Raw genomic sequence first — 20,118 nt, 5'->3', positions numbered from 1 at the left:
TGTAGCCATGAGATAGTAAAAATGACTGTTTCTTTTATAGCCATTAGCAAAGATGCAAATTTTCTGATCAAAGAGAAAAAAGGTCAAACTGGGAAAAGTGAGCTAATACAGGTAATTCTCAACTTACAACAGTTCATTTAGTGACCGTTTAAAGTAATGACTGTTTTCACAGTTGCAGCATCCCCATGGTCACCTGATCAAACTTCAGATGCTTGGCAACGGACTCATATTTATGACGGTTGCAATGTCCCAGGGTCATGTGATCCCCTTTTGTGACTTTCTGACTAGCAAAGTCGATGGGGAAGCCATATTCACTTAACAACTGTGTTACACCTAAAAACTGTGGCAAGAAAAGTTGTAAAATGGGGCAAAACTCACTTAACAAATCTTAACGACAGAAATGGTGTGCTCAATTGTGGTCATAAGTCAAGGACCACCTGTACTGACCATACTATAATGGGATTCAGGGAGAGAGTCTCAGGACGAAGCAGGGATTGAGGAGAAAAACACAGGTTGACTATCAGGTTGACTATCAGCTGAAGCTAAAGAATCATTGGTTAAAAGGGTTTGTGCTATAGGCATAATGGTCTTCCCAGTTGCAATGTATGGCAGTGAAAGTTGGACCATAAGAAAGGCTGAGCGCCAAAGAATTGAGGCCTTTGAACTATGGTGCTGGAGAAGACTCCTGCGAGTCCCTTGGACTGCAAGGCGATCAAACCGGTCAGTCCTAGAGGAGATCAACCCTGACTGCTCTTTAGAAGGCCAGATCCTGAAGCTAAAACTCAAATACTTTGGCCACCTAATGAGAAGGAAGGACTCACTGGAGAAGAGCCTAATGCTGGGAAAGATCGAGGGCAATAGAAGAAGGGGACGACAGAGAATGAGGTGGCTGGATGGAGTCACTGAAGCAGGAGGAGTGAGCTTAAATGGACTCCAGAAGATGGTAGAAGACAGGAAGGCTTGGAGGAATGTTGTCCATAGGGTCGCGATGGGTCGGACACGACTTCGCAGCTAACAACAACAATAGAAGACCATCCTTTTATTATGTCCTGCAAGCCACAGATTGTGTTGATGCAGTTGATTCTGTGGGTTATGTTTTCTTGTGGCTATTTTTACTCTTTAATCTATTTGTGCTTAATATCATCGCTATGTTTTTTAAGTTATTTTGGACTTCAGAGGTCTCTCCTCAGGCAGATGCCAGTTTGTGTGACAGACCTGTCCTACAACATAATGGCCATGCAATCTGCAATGCTCACTCCAGCATTTTTGTTTCATTTTTATTGTTTTACAGTATATTCATTTTGTTTTATTAAATATTTTAACAGGATGTTAAAGAGAGAAAAGAGAGGAAGAAAATGAGAAGCAAGGGAATGAAAAAGAAATAGAAAAGATATTTATAACGTATAAAACTGAATAAGGATTTTCAAAGTAACAGTGGATTACAGTGAATATAAAAATGATCTTATGTCAATTTAGCACTTTAAAGTTATTATTGAAATCAAACTAGTATTCGGTCATTAACAATGTATGACAGGAGTATTAAATTAGAGTTTATCCTTATCCTAAATCAGACAAGAAGTAAAATTATAAATCCATATTTTAAGGAAAAAAGCAGAACTTAAATATGATGCAAGTTCATATGCAGAGTTATACTCCATAAATGGTTCCAAGTTAAATTATATTTAAGTTAAAATTATATTCATTGTGTTGAGTTTTGTATACATACTGTGAGCTGCCCTGTAATAATGTTATGAAAAGCAGACTGAAAATCTAAACAGTGATTTAAAATACCAAGTAAAATTGAAAGCAAATCTGACTTCAAGTGGTATTGTGAGGATTTTCCCACTTGTGTCACAGAAGAAAGAACACATATAGTATATTTTAAATTAGAATGTCCAAAAAGCACTCAAATGTTCCTGTGATGTTGTCCATGATCTGATCTTGTCTGTACAGCACAACAAACACAATTTTCAGAAATGTAAGTGCAGACAACTAAGCATAGAAGCAGAATACATGGGGGGAAAGAATGAAATTCTGTCTGATATACTTTGATCTGTCTGGATGTGTACAGTATTTATAAAGCAGGGGTAGGGAACTATGGCCCCTTTATGACCTGTGGACTTCAACTCCCAGAATTCCTGAGCCAGCATGGCCCAGTCATAAAAGGGCCATAGTTCACCATTCCTGTTCTAAAGGAAGGATAGCATGAATTTTCTTCAGTCATAACTTGACTACTTAAATTTATAGAAAAATTGTAGGTAAAAGGCATGTTATAATACATGAGAAGTATTGTTTAAAAATATTAGGAGGTGTTGAAATTAAAAATATACAGGTTGTCCTTGATTTACAATAGTTCATTTAGTGACTATTCAAAGTTTCAACAGCAGTCATAAAAGTGACTTAACGACCATTTTTCACACGACTCTGGCAGTATCCCCATGGTCATGTGATCAAAATTCAGATGCTTGACAACTGAATTATATTTATGACAGTTGCAGTGTTCCAGTGTCGTGTGATCACCCTTTGCGGCCTTCTGACAAGCAAAGTCAATGTTTTTGGCACAGATTTTAAAAAAAATATTGGTAAATAATAACCCATTTCATCAGAAATTATGGAGCGTTCAGTACCAGAGAAGCAAAAAAGAAGCGTTGTGTATTAATGTTAAATGAAGAATGAATCTATGGTTTTAAGTATATGCATTTTAGAACAATGAGTCTGAGTTGTTGATCTGAACTTGCTATGCATGAATTGTGAATATGTTTAAAGGAACCAAAGGTATAGGAGACATTTTTGTCACAAATGATTTTTTTTTTCAAAGTCCAAGGGTATTTTTTGTAGTTGAGACATTGTCAAAATTTCATCAAGATTTGTAAATAATAATAATAATAATAATAATAATAATAATAATAATAATGATGATGATGATGATGATGATGATGATGATGATGAAAAAGAAGAAGAAGAAGTAGTTGGAAGGGACCTTGGAGGTCACCTAGTCCAACACCTTGCTCAGGCAGGAAACCCTATACCATGTCAGACAAATGGCTGTCCAGTCTCTTCTTAAAAACTTCCAATGTTGGAGCATTCACTGCTTCTGGAGACAGGTTGTTCCACTGGTTAATTGTTCTCACTGTCAGGAAGTTTCTCCGTAGTTCTAGGTTGCTTCTCTCCTTGATTAGTTTCCATCCTTTGGTTCTTGTGCCTTCAGGGGCTTTGGAAAATAGCTTGACTCCCTCTTCTTTGTGGCAGCCCCTGAGATACTGAAACACTGCTATCATGTTCCCCCTCTTCCTTCTCTTCATTAAACTAGACATACCCAATTCCAGCAACCGTTCCTTATATGTTTTAGCCTCCAGTCCTCTAATCATCTTTGTTGCTCTTCTCTGTACTCTTTCTAGAGTCTCAACATCCTTTTTACATCATGGTGACCAAAACTGGATGCAGTATTCCAAGTGTGGCCTTACCAAGGCATTGTAAAGTGGTATTAATACTTCATGTGATCTTGATTCTCTCCCTCTGTTAATGCAGAGGGATAGAATCCTTGGGTTGTGATTTGTTTAGCAGTCACAGAAGGAATAAGATTGCCAAGATTGGGCCCATTTTTACATGAAAGGTAGTTGTGTCAATGGTAGAAAGGGATTTCAAAATATGATTTCTCAGCAGTTTGTTGGTACTATTTAATTTGTCATCCTACTTAGATAGCTCAGGACAAGTAACCACATGTTTTCAAAAAATACATGGCTGGATTTTAGTCTTTTGGGGCCTGAGCTATTTCAAACTTCACTATTCAAATTTGAACCAGGAGCAGTGTTTGGAACAATATGGAAGTTTATTGAAAATTCATGAGCAAATGTCATAATTTATATTTTAATGATCTTACACCATGATTGAAAATTGGTCTAGCTTGTTAGTCTCCCCTTTAAAAAAAAAGGATATGACAAATGAGTCTCATCGATTTGCATTCCGTCCCCCATAAAAATATTTAATGATTTGTTTCCCTTCCCCTGAAACCTAGGAAAGTTTGATTGCCACCAGACTGTTTATAGCACACAGCTTAGAGAAGTTCTTGTCCAGCTGTTTCTCAGTAGCCTTAATGTTTAGGACATGGTTTTAATTCAATGAATGGTTTGTGGGACTTTTACACACTTTCCCAAGGGTTGCTTCCTCTGAATAAGGAGTAAAGTATGGGAAACTGAATAAGGAAGAATGTTTTTTTAAAAAAAACAATTAAAGGAGAGGAATGTATGTTAAGATACAAGTCTCGTGTTCTAAAACTGCAATATTTTAACATTTTAAAACAACACTTATACAGGGGAATCTTTCACCAGTTTGAAAGCAGCTCCAGATGTCTCCAGACATTGCTTGCAATAGGCAGATGATCAGAATTCTGGCTTAGTTGTGCTGCAAGAGCTGCTAGGAGATACTAGCATTTGCTGGATGTAGTAACAATCTCCATTTCTGGGACTGCTTAAATTTGGAGCTGGTAGATATCAGGACAACCTTATTAACAAGCTGATCTATTCAATTTTCAGGCAGTTCCACAATCCTGGTAAAAGTCCCTTTTAATTTTCCCCAATTATAAAAAGAAACTTCATTGGCACACATGATACAACAACAACAACAACAACAACAACAATAGAGTTGGAAGGGACCTTGAAGGTCTTCTAGTCCAACCCCCTGCTCAGGAAACCCTATACCATTTCAAACAAATGATTGTCCAATCTCTTCTTTAAAACTTGCAGTATTGGAGCATTCACAGCTTCTGGAGGCAGGTTGTTCCACTGATTGTTTCTCCTTAGTTTAGGTTGCGTCTCTACTTGATTAGTTTCCATCCATTGCTTCTTATCCTGCCTTCAGATGCTTTGGAGAATAGCCTGACTCCCTCTTCTTTGTGGCAACCCCTGAGATATTGGAAGACTGCTATCATGTCACCCCTAGTCCTTCTCTTCATTAAATTATATTAAAACACTAGCCTGTATAACATACACTACATCCCCTCCCCCTCCCACTGCTTGACTTTCCCTGCTTTAACCATCATTGTGCACTGAACTTTTGCTTGGCTGCAGCTGGCTGGTAAGTTTCACTTCATGCCACCATAATTTCTTTCAGTGGGAATTTAAATGCAGGAGGAATGACATTTCCATAGCCAGGCAGCTTTCCACCCGTTCCAATAATTTAGCTTTTTTTTTTAAAAAAAAAGCCAAACATATTCAGCATCTGTTGAAAACATGGGGAAGAGGGATGAAAGCATTCCCTCCCACTCCATCTTTCTTTTTAGAGCAGATGAGGTGTTTTTTTTTAAACCACTCCATGAACTGGCTTGGCTCAATTAGACAGGGCACTGACTGAATGACAATTTTTGTTTTTTTGTGTGTTGGTTGATTGGGGGAATCTCTGATTGACTCATGACATTCCTTGTGTGCTCCCAGCTTTCAATATTGACAGGATGGAAAGCAATTGCAAAGCTAAATTCAAATCATTTTGGAGCCACTGGAAAGTGGAAGTTGTCATTATAAAAGCACTGTTAGTTTTATTGAAAATAATGCTTTAGTTGTATTGAAAAGCATACTGTCCAAATTTTGTTTTGATCACATACAGTTGAAATGGCTAATTTGTGATGTATGCAAGCCTCCACATTAAAAATATATTTTATAATTGGTTCCTCTCTCTCTGGATAACTGGTTCCAACTGCTGAATTGCTCGGTTAAAACACTTTATTTTATATGCAGCCCAAATGCCTTCCTATAACTTAAAACTGTATCCTTTACCTTGTCCTTTGGGATGATAGAAACAGGTCTTGAGCTGTGCTGCTGCATACATAAAAAGCAGGTGGAGCTTCAGTCTACCCATTGTAGCTGCCATCTTGACTTCCTTTGCCCCACCATTGATGTATGTTGGATATCTACACAGTTTACTGAAGCAGCAAGATTGTTGGCACTGTGGAAAAATATTCTCAGCAACCCACTTGAAATAGATGTGTTCATAGTCTTGTCTGCCAAAATTTGGTGGAATTAATGAAAGCTGATATCTCTGACTTGATTGCAGGAATTTGAGTTGTGAGCTACTTTTCATGAATTGGTGAATAAAGTGTTTTTCCTTTCAGTTTGAGATTCAGCCAGTCTGAACTGATTAAGGTTGCCACAAAATATTACATGGATAATGTATCCTTTCACCTGCAGTTCCTTCCTCCAAATTTTTGTGATTCAAGCACATGGGATTTCCTTCACAAATACTTAGCTTTTGCAGGAATGAAACTGACATAATAACAGAAAAATGGGGAAGACTGTTTCACAATTTGAAATATATGGCAATAATGTGAATAAAAAATGTAATATATTACATCAGAATCTTAGAATCCCTTTGTAATAAGAAAAAGGAAATTAAAATTCTTGAATTGATTTTTTTTTCTCCCCCCCCACTCTTTTTGTTTTGTCATCTTATGTTAAGAGATGCTTTACAGCCTTAAAAGAGAATATAAGTTGGAATCATGGTTTTAGTTGTACCACATGCCTGTGTCAATGTGCTTTTTTTAGAAGTTATAAATATATTTTAATATCAAAGGAACTATTCCTTCAAAGGGAATTGTTCCCTTTTATAATTCACATCAAAACCTCAATAAGGGGTGGAAACATTCTTGTTCAAAAATGGCTTGCTCAGAGCAATTTGGCTTACTTTTGAGGAAACTGAGAGGCTTTTGAGGCTAAGTAAGCAAATAATGAAATATATGAACATGCCACTAGCTAATTAGTGAATTTTAATGGCTTAATATCATGCAGATATTTTACTGGCATATATTTGCAGCACAGCTATTAATGAATTCCAAATTCCATGTACCTTCAAATCTTCAAATAATATTATGCCTTTATTTCCTTTGAATATGGCAGGAATATATGGAAGGCTTTTCTTTTTTTATATAAAAAAGGAAAAATTTACATAAATATGCCATGTGATCCCCTCTCCCCCATGAAACATTGTTTCATTGGCAACTGACTCATATTGTAGTGTCCCGGAGTCATGTGGACCTTCTGACAAGCAAAGTCAAAGGGGAAGCCAGATTCATTTTACAATCATGTTACTGACTTTACAATTGCAGTGATTCATTGAATAACTTGGGCAAGAAAGATTATAAAATGGGACAAAACTCACTTAACAGCTGTCTCACTTAGCAATAGAAATTATGACAAAAATTGTTGTAAGTCAGGGACTACCTGTAGTTTTAATTAAGTGAATTCCTTGCAGAAAGGGATTCGTACTTTATGATAATGTTAGGATGTTATACAAAGCTTTTTTGTCTGATCAAGTATGACCTATAAAGGCTTTTTTGAAGTAATCAGGACATAATCCTGTTTGAAAATCAGTCTTCTACTTGGCTTCCCTGGTTTCTAAAGTATCTATCAAATGTTTTCCTGTTAGTTCAGATAGATGAGAAATTTTGTTGTGATCTCGCCTTGGATATATATTTTTCTGTTGCCTGGCATGCTCTGTGGTAAAATCTGTGAGTTGTTAGCATTTTAGTGTTCTGTGTATAATATATGGATTGAAATTATAATGGATGAATTGCAAGATGTTTGATTAGGGTAAGATGTTGGTACCACATGCCATTTATAAATGGTGCCCACTTGACCTGCTTTCTTCCTAATGTGCTTGTTCAAGCGGATGCTACACAGCTGTAGCTTAGAGATTAAATTGCACCTGGGCCATAATAGAATCCAGTTCCTTTTTTATCAGGTTACTTCACAGGCAGAATGATGATGATTTGATTTTTTCCAAGAAAGTGGAGCATATCATGAGAAACTTTTACAGAACCAAGATCAACGATTCTGTAAATGTGACTGCTTCTCCAAAGGAAATATAGAGCTAAATTCCAATCTGAATTCAGATAGGCTGAATTTTGGAAATGATTGTTGGATTGCCCACTTGGGGACTTAATTAAATATTAGTTTTACCTGGTGTAAAGCATTTTGATCTTTCCACACAAACAATCATGAGTTCAGAATATCACTTTTTCTGTTATTTACAGGTAGGATATTTAGTAATTTTTTGTTCATTTGAATAGCATTCTTGATAATAACTGAAAGTTTTAAAAATAAATACTTACAGTTCATCCTATTTAAGAACTCAAGGCATATACCAGTGCCATTTTGCTATGCTAATAGGTTCTGTAACCTAAAGACTTTATATATGAGGTCATTTTAGATGTCACTTTAGATAATGTTGGAGCCAATATAGATTTATTATACCTAGGTTAATTTCTGTTGGTATCATCATGCCAATAATTGCTAGCAATAATTTTATTACATTAGCATACATATTTATCCTATGTCTAATTTACAATAGCTAGAGAGTATATGAAAGCATTTGAAATGACTTTTATCGTTCTTATAAAATTATGTATTTCAGGTTGGTCTTTCTGAATAAATTTAACAATCTTTCGCTTCAACCTGAATTATTTTGTATCTCAGAATTCATCATGCTTTGCTAAATCCTTTAATCACATTATGCTTAAGAAAGCAGAAGTGGAGATGGTGGAGAGGTGGAATTCTACCTAGATTAATGTGTGTAAAGACTGTGTCTGCTACATGCTTGACAATATCTGGCTGATTTTCAGGGAGAAGTTCTAGAATGAAAACAATTTTAAATTGAGATTGAGATAAACCTGAGCTGTCAGATGAAAAATAAGAATTAAAGACAATGGAATAATAATAAAAACAAGCATTTTGGATCATTCTCATAACCTATGGATTGCACTAAATCTGATAAAAAGAAGTATGCATGGAAACAGAATATATTATTTAGCATCCAGATCTGTATTTTATTTGGAACTCTAGAGATTTTCTTTTTTCCTCTGTTTGTTTATTTAATTAAAGGGTGGGAAACTGCATGAGGTAATTGGTGGTTCTAGCATTACTTGAATTTGAGAACCTTGTCTAATTTTGCATGTTGTGTGCTCCATGTATTGGCACATTCTTGTATTTAATCCTCTGAACTATTTTAATTTTTTGTTCTTGCTCTCTCTCCTCCCTCCCCTCTTTTATTTACTTTTTTAAAAGCAAACTTGACATAATTTTTAATTTTAAATATGCGGGCATATCAAGTGCTTGCTATCTGGATTTCTATTTTGCTGTTAATTAATTTACATAAAATGGCTCTGTGACAGTCACATATATATACATAAGTCTTAGAGCATTGGTTTTTAGCTTTGGTTATAGAACAGACATGTCAAACACAAGGCCCGGGGGCCAGATCCGGCCCGTGAAGTGGTTTCATGTGGCCTGCGAAGCCATCCTGGAAACAGTGAGGGAACGTCCCCCACTGCCCTGGCCCTGACCCAGAGGCCCTCCTTCTGCCAGAGACCCTCAGATCTGTCCCACTCCTGCCCAGGCCCCCATAGGCACCCTTGATGCAAACGATGTAGAGCTGGCCACGCCCACCCAGTAGGCCACACCCACCCAGCCCCCTGAGGGCAACTGCAATGCTGATGTGGTCCTCAATGAAATTGAGTTTGACACCCCTGTTATAGAAGATCCAAGAGGGATGTACCTAGTCCAGGGGTCAGCAACCTGAAACAGTGAAAGAGCCACTCGGAACTGGTTCCCTCACAAAAGGAAAAACTGGGAGCTGCAAAAAATGTGTGCGCATGTCCATACATGCGCAGAACAGGGTTTGACTGAAGAGTGGAGCCAAGGCAAGATATGCACCTACCCTGCCCCCTCCGCTCTCATTCACTCACGTTTTGTTTGGAAAAGCTTCTCTCTCGCTCTCATTCACTCAAAAGGCCACCCGTGGTGCCTCCATTGACTTCTATGGGGACGCTTGGCAATGAAGGGGCCGATTGAAACCGCTCCCAGTAGTGCTGCTACTGCTAAATTTTCCACTTGCTGCTTGGTTCCGATGAAACCGGAAAACCTCCGGATCCCATTGCTGGGGGTGGAGGAGGCTGCCCAGGTTCGGCCATAGCAGAAGCCAACAGTAGCGGTGGAGGTGGCGGCGAGAGAGATGCTGGATGTCTGCCGCATCTCGGTCAGCCTCCACCTCCCCCGCAGAAACAAATTCCTGGGCCGGCCCCCATGGCAGCAGCGGGCCCCAAGGGCTGAGCAATCGTTCTGGCGATGGCTGCTGTTGTTGGGGCGGCCTAGTGCACTCGCTGAGAGATGCTGGAGGTGCTCCAGGGCGGCGTGGTAGCTGCTGTGCTCTCCGTCTTTGGCCCAAAGGAAGAGGACACACACACACACACACACACACACACACACACAGAGAGAGAGAGAGAGAGAGAGAGAGAGAGAGAGAGAGAGAACTCCCCCTCCCCAGCACGCCCCATCTGACCGACCCACTCACCTTTCCAGCAGTCTTCTTGTCTTTTCCTCTGCTGCCGCCATGTGCAATCCGAGGAAGAAAAGAGGTTTGTGGGCAGTCCCACAAACAGCTTGTGGGAAGTCCCACAAACCAAAGAACTTCAACCAATCAATTCAAGCTTCGCAAGGTGTTTTTTTCCCATGAGAAGTTTGAATTGATTGGTTGAACTTTTTTAGTCCCACTTTTTTTTTGGACTGCACATGGCAGAGGACTGGGAGCCGCAGAAGATGGCTGAAAGAGCCGTATGCGGCTCCGGAGCCACGGGTTGCAGACCTGTGACCTAGTCTAAGACTAATGGCAGTAGCATGTTAAGATAATTTTTTTTATCCTCTGTTGATATTGTTAATCCTCCTTAAAGTCATTCAATTTGCCACTAACTTGTGATAGTGAATTCTGTAGTTCAGTTTTGTTTTCATTGTCTTACCTAACTCTCCTAATATTCAAATGTACTGGATGACTTTCTGTTCTAATGTTATAAAAAGGGGATTAAAAACTTTTCTCCATGTGTTCCTTGACAGAACCATGTAAAACTCTATCCAGGTTCTGTTTTTCTGAATCCTTTGCACATACAGTGGCCAACATTGTCTATTCCAAATATACACTGAGATGAAATGTTTTAAGGTATTTAGCTGGGTCCAGACCCGGATTAAAATCCATACTCAGATGCTGATGTTGATGCTGACTGAATACCTTTACTTACTAGTCATTAAACCCAGTCTATCTCACAAAGCTGTTGTGGGATAATATGTGAGGAACCATTAATGTACAGCACTTTGAGTTCCAAAGTTCCAATAAAAATGCCAGTCAACATGGGATTTACCATTTTCACAGCAGCCATAGGTTGATTTTTCATTGAGCTATTTATCATAACTTCAAAATTCCTTTCCAATCAGTTCAGGCGCCCTTATCATGATGCCAAGGAAACAATATGATTTTGTTGCATATGTAGATCTCCTCTTGCAAATGAGGGTGTGATGACTCCCCTAGATGCTTCCCCAGATACTTCTCTGGAAGTCACCTCGGAGGAGGATGAACCAATTACAGACATGTCTAAAGGGCAGTAGGTCAATGGCTCCAAACAGCCGTCTGAGAGGGATTTGGCTGAAGCACAGCTGCAGCAGAACAGCCCTGAAGCTTTAGGTGGGGAAAACATGCAGCTGTAGCCAATCAGTGATGAGGAAGAGGAGCTTCTGATCCAAGAGTACATAGGGCAGAGAAAAGGCAGGAGCAGAGAAGGTCAGCCAGATTACTCATGAGGAGAAAGCCTCACCCTTCTTGATGGGCTGCACTGGAAGTTGGCACAACAGACAGATGGAGGTGATGCTAGGAACAACATGTTTATTTCCTAGCTATGTGTTTTCTGGTTGTGATTCTTGCCTTGTTTTGGAATGACACTATGCCTATCTTGATCGTGCCTTGTGAATTTTGGACTTTTCTTGCCTTGTGAACCTTCTTGTGTTGTGGATTTAATTTTGCCTGGTGGGTTTATTTTGATTGGGAAAATTTCAAGTGCCTTGTGGACTCATTGGCCATTGCTCTGAGGATTAGCATTGGTCTGCTTGTGGCTGGACTTAATTGGGACAGCTCTGGGTTTTTGGGAGTTCCTGGGTAATATTAATAAACCCACTAAACCACAGTTATGTGTGTGTGAGCAGGACAGCACAGACTGTTGAAAATAGGTCTGGATTTAAAAATCTTAAGGCTATTTTAAAAGAACTGTAAGATCAGAATTTTGTATTGATCTTTGGAGACATTTCATTACTGCATCAGGTCTCAAGGTTAATTTTTTATGTGGGAAATCTAATGGAAATCAAACTTTTTTATTTTCTGAATCATAAAGGCTTGTTGTTAATTACATTTGTGCATGTATTTATTCTGAAATTTGTTTTGTCTCTGATTGCCTTGCAAATATGATTAGTGGAGTTATTACATATATTTTCAAGCTGGAAGAAAATTCCCAAAGTCATATTCAGAATTTGAACATTTATGAATCAAATAATTTAAATTATTATCATCATATTTTGTATTTTACTTTTGATGTTTTGGATTTATACTGTGGACTCTTGTAAGCTGATTTGACTGGTAATGAACAGTTGAGATAGGCATTTAAAAAATGAAAGAATAATGAAAAATACTAGATAATAAAATAAAATATAGCTAATGCAGTGTTGAGATTTGTACTTGATCTGGTTAACTATGTTGTATGAATACAACCATTTTTAGCTAATGAGGCAATATTAACCATTTGTTTAGCAGCACAAATTTATCATCCATTATGGTAAATTTTCTGGAAGGGAAGAAAGCAAGCAAGGGAGATTTGTTATACCCTGTCTGATAGGTTCTTCCAGTTTGCCTAAATGGGTTTTTAATTCTGAGCTCCAGTTCACCTAGAGCTTTTCTAGGAATATATTCTTACATGTTGGTGCAGTTTCCACTGAGGCTCTTACTAAATTTAAACACTGTTCAGTATTATCTGCCTTCCTATCTAAATTTATTATGCAGTACATTTCATAACATCAAGGTCTTAGGCTACATATCATTAAATAAAACATTTTATGTGATAGTGTGTAATCTTAAGATAAAGTTACAGAAACGTGTTTATTTTGGTGTCCCCTTTGACACAGTAGAATCTAATCTAGAGCAGAGGTCCCAACCTTTTGGGCACCAGGGACTGGTTAAATGGAGAGAGGTTTTCCCATGGACCGGGGAGGGGAGGGTGGTTTTGTGTGCTGCCAGCATCCTGTGGATGGGGCTTTCCTTATTTATGTGGCCCGGTTGCTGACATGCTGCGGCCAGGTACTTGTCCACGGACTGGGGGTTAGGGACCCCTGATCTAGAGGATTTTTTTTTCACTTGATAGAAAGCAGCCATAGCTTCTTAAGTTTGAAAGACTGGAGCAACTGAGGGCTCTAAAATCAGTTATACAGTTGGAATGGGCTAGGACAGTATTATTATGCTGTCATTTAGGGAAACTCGAAACAGACTAAGAATTAGTGTGCATCTCAAGTTTATAGATCAGCAAATCTGAGGATGCTCTAGAGACCAGACCATAAACTAAGCTGCAATAATTTGGGTTCCTTGTGCTATATGTTTTGTTTTATTTCTCTGTTTGATTTAAATAACGCAGAGTCTAACGGTGCTAAACCTCTGGATCCACTTGTTTGACTTATTTGGTTCTGTATAACATGTTACTTTTGTGGCTTCTTCTGTTATTGTTGCTATTAGAGAAAGGGGCTGGATAAGAGAAGACATAACAAAGCTGTGTTATCTCTCTCCACCACACAAATCATATCATTCTTTTCTATCCGTTTGTCTAGGACATTCTCCTGTTACTACCATGAAAAACCAACACCCTCCCCGTTCCAAAGCCTTATTATTTCAAAATCCAGGTTACAGCTCCAGAAAGCCTTTGTGGTACAATTCAAAGAGCTAACTTGCAGAAAAATATAGGTAGCTTTATCTAATAACAAAAGACATAAATTAGTTACTGAACAGAGGAATGTTGACTCCTCTCAGGATTCTGCAGGGACTGCCTGCTTAACAAATATGGTGCCAATTTATCTTTATTTTCATTAAGAAACAGAATAAAGTGTTCTCTTATTTGGAGACAAAATATTATCAAGGTCCAGCTGTAGGCAATGGACTGAATGGCAGAGAGTCATGCTATGAGATATCAATAATGTTTTGTTTCATAGTTATTAGCATTATCTACTTAATGTAGTTATTTAGTTAAGAGACTGCAACTTTGCTCCTAGTTGTTGGAATGGTCCTTAGAAAGTGTCCCTGGCAGGTAGTAGGGATGAAGAAATACTAGTTTCTATCAGTTATTTCCCCAGTCTGAAATCTTTCTGTTCTGCTTTTTCACTTATTTGCATTAAAAAAGGGTAGATTTCACATAACATGTATTTTCCCCTAATATAATGCATTTTATGTATGCTTTTCAATTTTGGCATTTTTGTTGCATACTTTTCACATTTGTGTACACATCTTATGGTTGGCAAACTGCCTCATAACATTTGGTGAATTGTGAATGCTGAAGAATAGCTCCATTTCGTTTTGGAAGTTGATTTAATAAGATTAGATATTTGTGATACTTTGAATACTAAACAGCTGTGTCTACCATTCCTGATAATTAGTGGTTCCTGTATTTAAGGCAAGAATCTCATTTTTGATAGTGCTTTCCAATCAGGATCAGAAACTTAATTTTTCACAGATGCCACATTAGTGCTACCCTGTTATTTGTCTTGTCCCCAAGTATTAGTACAATATTCTGTTTAAGTGCATCAAGCATTATAGGAAGTTTGATGAGTGATCTCAATTAGGTTAGGTAAAGCAGGCAGTGGGAAAGGAAAATGTGGATATCTTTTAAGTTATGAATATTCAAAGATTAGGTATTATTTTCCTCTTGTTCTGTGAATTTAACTCTGAACTATGGAAGATATTGGCCCGGTTCAGAGAATCAAAAGGGAGTAAGCAGATCTTTGTTTTGGGCCCATATGCACCTTGACTCTCAACTAAAGACACTAGATGTGAATACATATATAACAGTTTTGGATTTTGATATTACTTTGACCCTGATTGGAGCTGGCAGCACATGTGGTACACAGGCCATAAATTTTTAGGTTTGTAATTCTTTGAAACTAAACCTGTAGGATGATGAAAAACCAAGTTGCTTTACTGCATTAGTAAATATTTTTCATGTTCTTATGCACAACTACTGATGTAAACCTGTTGTGAGTTATGAACCTCTTACTTCAAGCTGGATGCTTCCATTGGTGTGTGGCTTCTCTTACCATACAAGGTTACCCCTCAGTGCACTTCTTTTGTGGTTTTTATTTATTTTATTTTATTTTAATTCCATTTATATCCCGCCCTTCTCTGAAGACTCAGGGCGGCTTACAAGCTTAGCAGTAGCCTTCATTCTATGTATATGCCTGCTTATTAGGGCTTTCACACACACCCCCAAGCGGCATTATTACAAAGTCAGCTTATTGCCCCCAACAATCTGGGTCCTCATTTTACCTACCTCGGAAGGATGGAAGGCTGAGTCAACCTTGAGCCTGGTGGGACGCGAACCTGCAATAATTGCAGGCAGCTGGTGTTACTTAAGGAGGCATTAGCCCACTGCTCCACCAAGGAGTGTCTCTCATTTAGTTTTTGTGCATTCTCGGTATAATACATCTTGGAATTAAGATAAGATATAGTACTGGGTTTGAATGGATGGGTGTGGGAAAAGTAGTTGCAGTGGTCTTAATTGTGTTTTGGAATAGAGTTCAGCCATATCCACATCCTAACATTGAGCCCTATTGTCTTTTAATAGGCTATTCAAGTTGGAAGATGAGATGGATTGTATCCTTCTCTCTTTTGTTTGGTTACTATCATACATTACATCAATGAACTGTGAGTTATTTAGTCTTCAGTTGATTCCACATTGTTGCTGCAATATTTCCAAACTTTTTTATACAGATCACTGCTTAGGTCAGGGGTGTCAAACTGCCGGCCTGCGGGCCGGACGCATCATCCGGAAGCAGCACCCACCCCATTGCCGGCAATGGCAAAACAGTCCCAATACGTCTTGCGATGTCACAAGTTTGACATGTCTGGCTTAGGTGAAACTTAAGGAAAAAGATCATTTCAACTGGGGAGGTCTTTAAACTGCCATCATGGAATGACTTGATGACCATGTGCAGACAACACACTTTCTGTTGCTTACATGGTTATGACTTCGTACAGCTGTACATGCTGGCTTTTTCCTACATTCTTTCCACTAATAGCTAGTTTTAAGTTTATTTCATGAATCAGATTTCTTCTTCAACGGGCTAAGAAGAAAAACAGCCTAAAGAACTTATAAAATATTTTTTTTTCTTTAAGTCAGCAGGAATTGTTGCTGTGCTTTTGTGTTTGGATGAATCCATAACTTAGTATAAACTAAACTTTGTTGGTTATCTGAAAGAACCCAATAGTTAAGCAATTTCCTTACTATTTATATCTCATGATTATAAACATTATGTCGGGGAGACAATTTGGGTGTTTCTCTTCTTGTAAACATCATAGTAGTACTGTATAAAGTCTGCTTATAAAAATTACAGATAGATAAAAATATAGATAAAATGTAGATAAAAACCTACATTTGTTTTCTGAAATTAAGGCATACTGCTGAAAGATGCAAAACAAATAGTGAAATTTACATTTTTAAAGTTACATAAGGAAATTTGCTTCAAAGGAACCCGAAATAGAGAGAGATACTTGTGGATAATTATTAACTTAGTTCTTGAGTATTAACAGCTAGATAAACTAGGCGATGAACGTATACAACTTATATTAGGATAATTGGTGAATGTAAATCATTTAAACATTCCAAGAATTAAAACATAATAACCCCCATCCCACTCCAGTCACAAAATACTACAGTAGAATACAGTTTTACTAATACAACTAGTAATACGATCTGGAATTATTGACCATACATCTCTTGTAATGATTAAAGAGCATTTTTACTGATTATTTGAAGAATATGACTGCATCTAAGGAAACTTGTTTATGGGAATGACACAAGAGAGGCCATAAAGGACTGAGAAACTGCAAGTTCTTGATTGTATAGATAAGTTATGTCAGAATAGCAATCACAATTGCTATCTGAATGTATTTAATATTATTTACTGGCTTGTTTTCCTTTTTCTTTTGTAATGAGATTAGCAAAATCATTTTTATAAATCACTTTCTGTTATCTCTGGAAAAATTATGCCTATATTTGTGAATGAAGTACTGTGTTAAGTAACTTAATAATTCAGACTTTGAGCATGCTTGGAAAGCTAAATGAACGTAACATTATATAAACTCTTCTTTGTCAAGATCATATCTCAAACTGTATCATAAGAAAGTTGTCCTTAAGGTTTGGCACCAATTATTGTGATTGTACAGTTTTTCTTAGTTAGATTTGAAACAGAAGTCACATTCCATGAAACTTGCATGAATCAAAGTCTCACATAATCCAAAGTATATATTTCCAAACATTCTCTTTGCTAGCAATATTTGGAATGAAAAAGAATGCTTGCAATGGAAAGGGGATAGTTTGAACTGATTTTTAAGAGCTAACAGTGCCATGATCTCATGCAACAAAATGGATGAGGATATATTCTAATTTGGGCCAGAGCATTACTCTAAAGAACTATGTACTTCAATACAAAATATTCCTGCTCCTCTCTCTTACTCAATAAATATTAATTTGCCAAACTTCAGTTGCATTACCTCTCTCATCAAACTACTCCAGTAATAGGATAATTTAGAGTAGCGTAAGCAACATGATAGTCTCCAGATGTTTTAGACTATTGTGTTTGTTAATCGTAGCTAGCATGACCAATGGTAAACAATTACTATATAGGAACAGCAATGCAAGGCATCCAGGAAAGCATAAATTAAAAATAATTTTAATAAACTTTATTCCAATATTTTTGCAAAATGGCAAGAGAGATGGTTTCAACAAGTTCTCTGGCCAGTTTATTTAATGGTTCCAACAAGTTCCATTGGTCAGTGGACCTCTCATAAATAAATGAATAGTTTATATACTAAAATATTTATTCAAATCTTTGCTTTCCATATAACTTGAATGTGTTCTTCTACCATCATGTGAAAGCTACCTGAATATGTGGATTGCTGTTTTCATGTTACCTCTTCTCCAGGCTAAGCATTTTTATCTTCTACTAGATCCAGTTTGGTGTTGTCTATTTTGAAAGTGGCTTTTCACAGCTTTCATGTTCTCTACTGAGGAGACACAGTTTCATTGATTAGATAGAAAATTGTAGGTTATGGTAGAAAAAATTGGGTTAGGCAGCATCACCACCAGATGGATTCCTAAGTGGCTGATGAACCACACTCAATGTGTAGTCCTTAATGGAATTGCATCTACATGGAGGTGTCATGGATCCGCCCTCAGACTTCTCTCCAGATGCGAGTTCAGAGGAGGAGGGTGAGTTTGAATCTGCAGAGGAAAGTGTGGAGCCGAGTATTGGTCAGGATCGGGGCTCAGAGAATGCTAGCCTGATAGAGCAGCCTCAGCTGGATTGATTGCAGGAGCCTGAGGCTGAGGGAGATGAGCCACAGTTGCAATAAGTTGACCAGGAGGCTCTAGGTGTGGACTGGGAGCAGCTGCCACCCATTAGCAATGAGGAGTAGGTGGAGTCCACATCTCCTGATCCAAGATATATAGAGCAGAGATGAGACAGGCAGAATGCCTGTCAGCTAGACTACTAATGAGGCAACCTCACTTCTCATTAAGGGCTGCACTGGCATTGCCTACTTAACCCTGCCTGAGGACTTGAGTGTTGCTGGAGCAGCATGCCCAGTTCTGTGCCTTGTGTTGTGTAACCTGGCCTATTTGACCCTGGACTGCTTTCCTGGACTTTGTGTGTGCCCATTGGACTCATTTCTGTACTAATTTGTAGATGACAGCAAACTGGCAGGAATAGTAAACACTCCAGAAGATAGGCTCAAGATATTGAAAGATCTCAATAGGCTTGAACATTGGGCCCTATCTAGCAAAATGAAATTCAATGATGTGAAAAGTAAGGTTGTTTATTTAGGCAAGAAAAACCAAATGCACAGATATAGAATAGGTGGTACCTGACTAAATAGTAAGTGCAAAAGGGATCTTGGAGTCCTAGTGGACATTCACTTAAATATGAGCAGCAATGTGCTGTAATGCCATAAAAGCCAACACAGAGGGATAGAATCAAGATCACGTGAAGTGTTAGTACCACACTTGATAAGACCACACTTACAATACTGTATCTAGTTTTGGTTACCACAATATAAAAAAGATGTTGATACTCTAGAAAGAGTGCAGAGAAGAGCAGCAAAAGATGATTAGGGGACTGGAGGCTAAAACATATGAAGAACAGTTGCAGGAAATGGATATGTCTAGTTTAATGAAAAGAAGAAGTAGGGGTGACATGATAGCAGTGTTCCAATATCTCAGGGGCTGCCACAAGGAAGAGGAGGGGCAACTTATCAGTGGAACAACTTGCCTCCATAAGTTATGGGTGCTCCAACACTGGAAGTTTTTAAGAAGACATTGGACAACTATTTATTTATTTAATATTTATTTAATACTATTTCTATACCGCCCTTCTCCCGAAGGACTCAGGGCGGTGAACAGGGCAAGAATAAAAATACAGATTACAAAAGCTAAAACAAGATTAAATAAATGCCCACATACTAAAATACATCTTTAAAACTCAATAAAATAACCATAACAACCCCCCCCCCCAATCCCTTCATCAGGCCAGGCCAGCTTGTTCAAAAAAGTATGTTTTTAGCTCGCGGCGAAAGGAGCGAAGGTCGGGCGCCGTCCGGAGCTCAACCGGTAGCTGATTCCATAGCTCCGGGGCGCCCACAGAGAAGGCCCTCCCCCTGGGGGCCACCAGTCGACATTCTCTGACCGGTGGCACCCTGAGGAGGCCCTTTGACTGAAATGTTATAGGATTTGCTGCTTGAGCAGGAGATTGGAGTAGAAGACTTCCAAAGTCCCTTCCAACTCTCTTATTCTGATTAAATGGGAGATGCCTGAGACACTATGAGACAATTTATGCTTTGCTGCCTGCAGTTACAGCTTACTCGGATCCTAGGTATGAGAAGACAAAACTTGAATTTGGGCAAATTTTTTTAATAAGCAAAATGTTATGCTTTATAATATATAGTGCTGTCCACTTTTCCCCCCTGCCTATTTGTCTTGTAAAAAGTAAAAGATACTGAATAGCATCTTGCCAA

The 20,118-nt window shown here is 38.2% G+C and overlaps 1 protein-coding gene across 4 annotated transcripts in view; it reads left to right on the top strand.

The window, feature by feature from the left end:
* NCOA1 (nuclear receptor coactivator 1) overlaps window positions 1-20,118 on the top strand; it is a 308,570-nt gene that overhangs the window by 98,674 nt on the left and 189,778 nt on the right. The gene's annotated exons all lie outside the window — the stretch shown is intronic.

The sequence above is a fragment of the Vipera berus genome (assembly GCF_964194415.1).
Source record: "Vipera berus genome assembly, chromosome: 1".
NCBI classification, from domain to species: Eukaryota; Metazoa; Chordata; class Lepidosauria; order Squamata; family Viperidae; genus Vipera; species Vipera berus.
The sequence above is the reverse complement of the archived record's forward strand: the minus strand, read 5'-3'. Positions and strand labels throughout refer to the sequence as shown.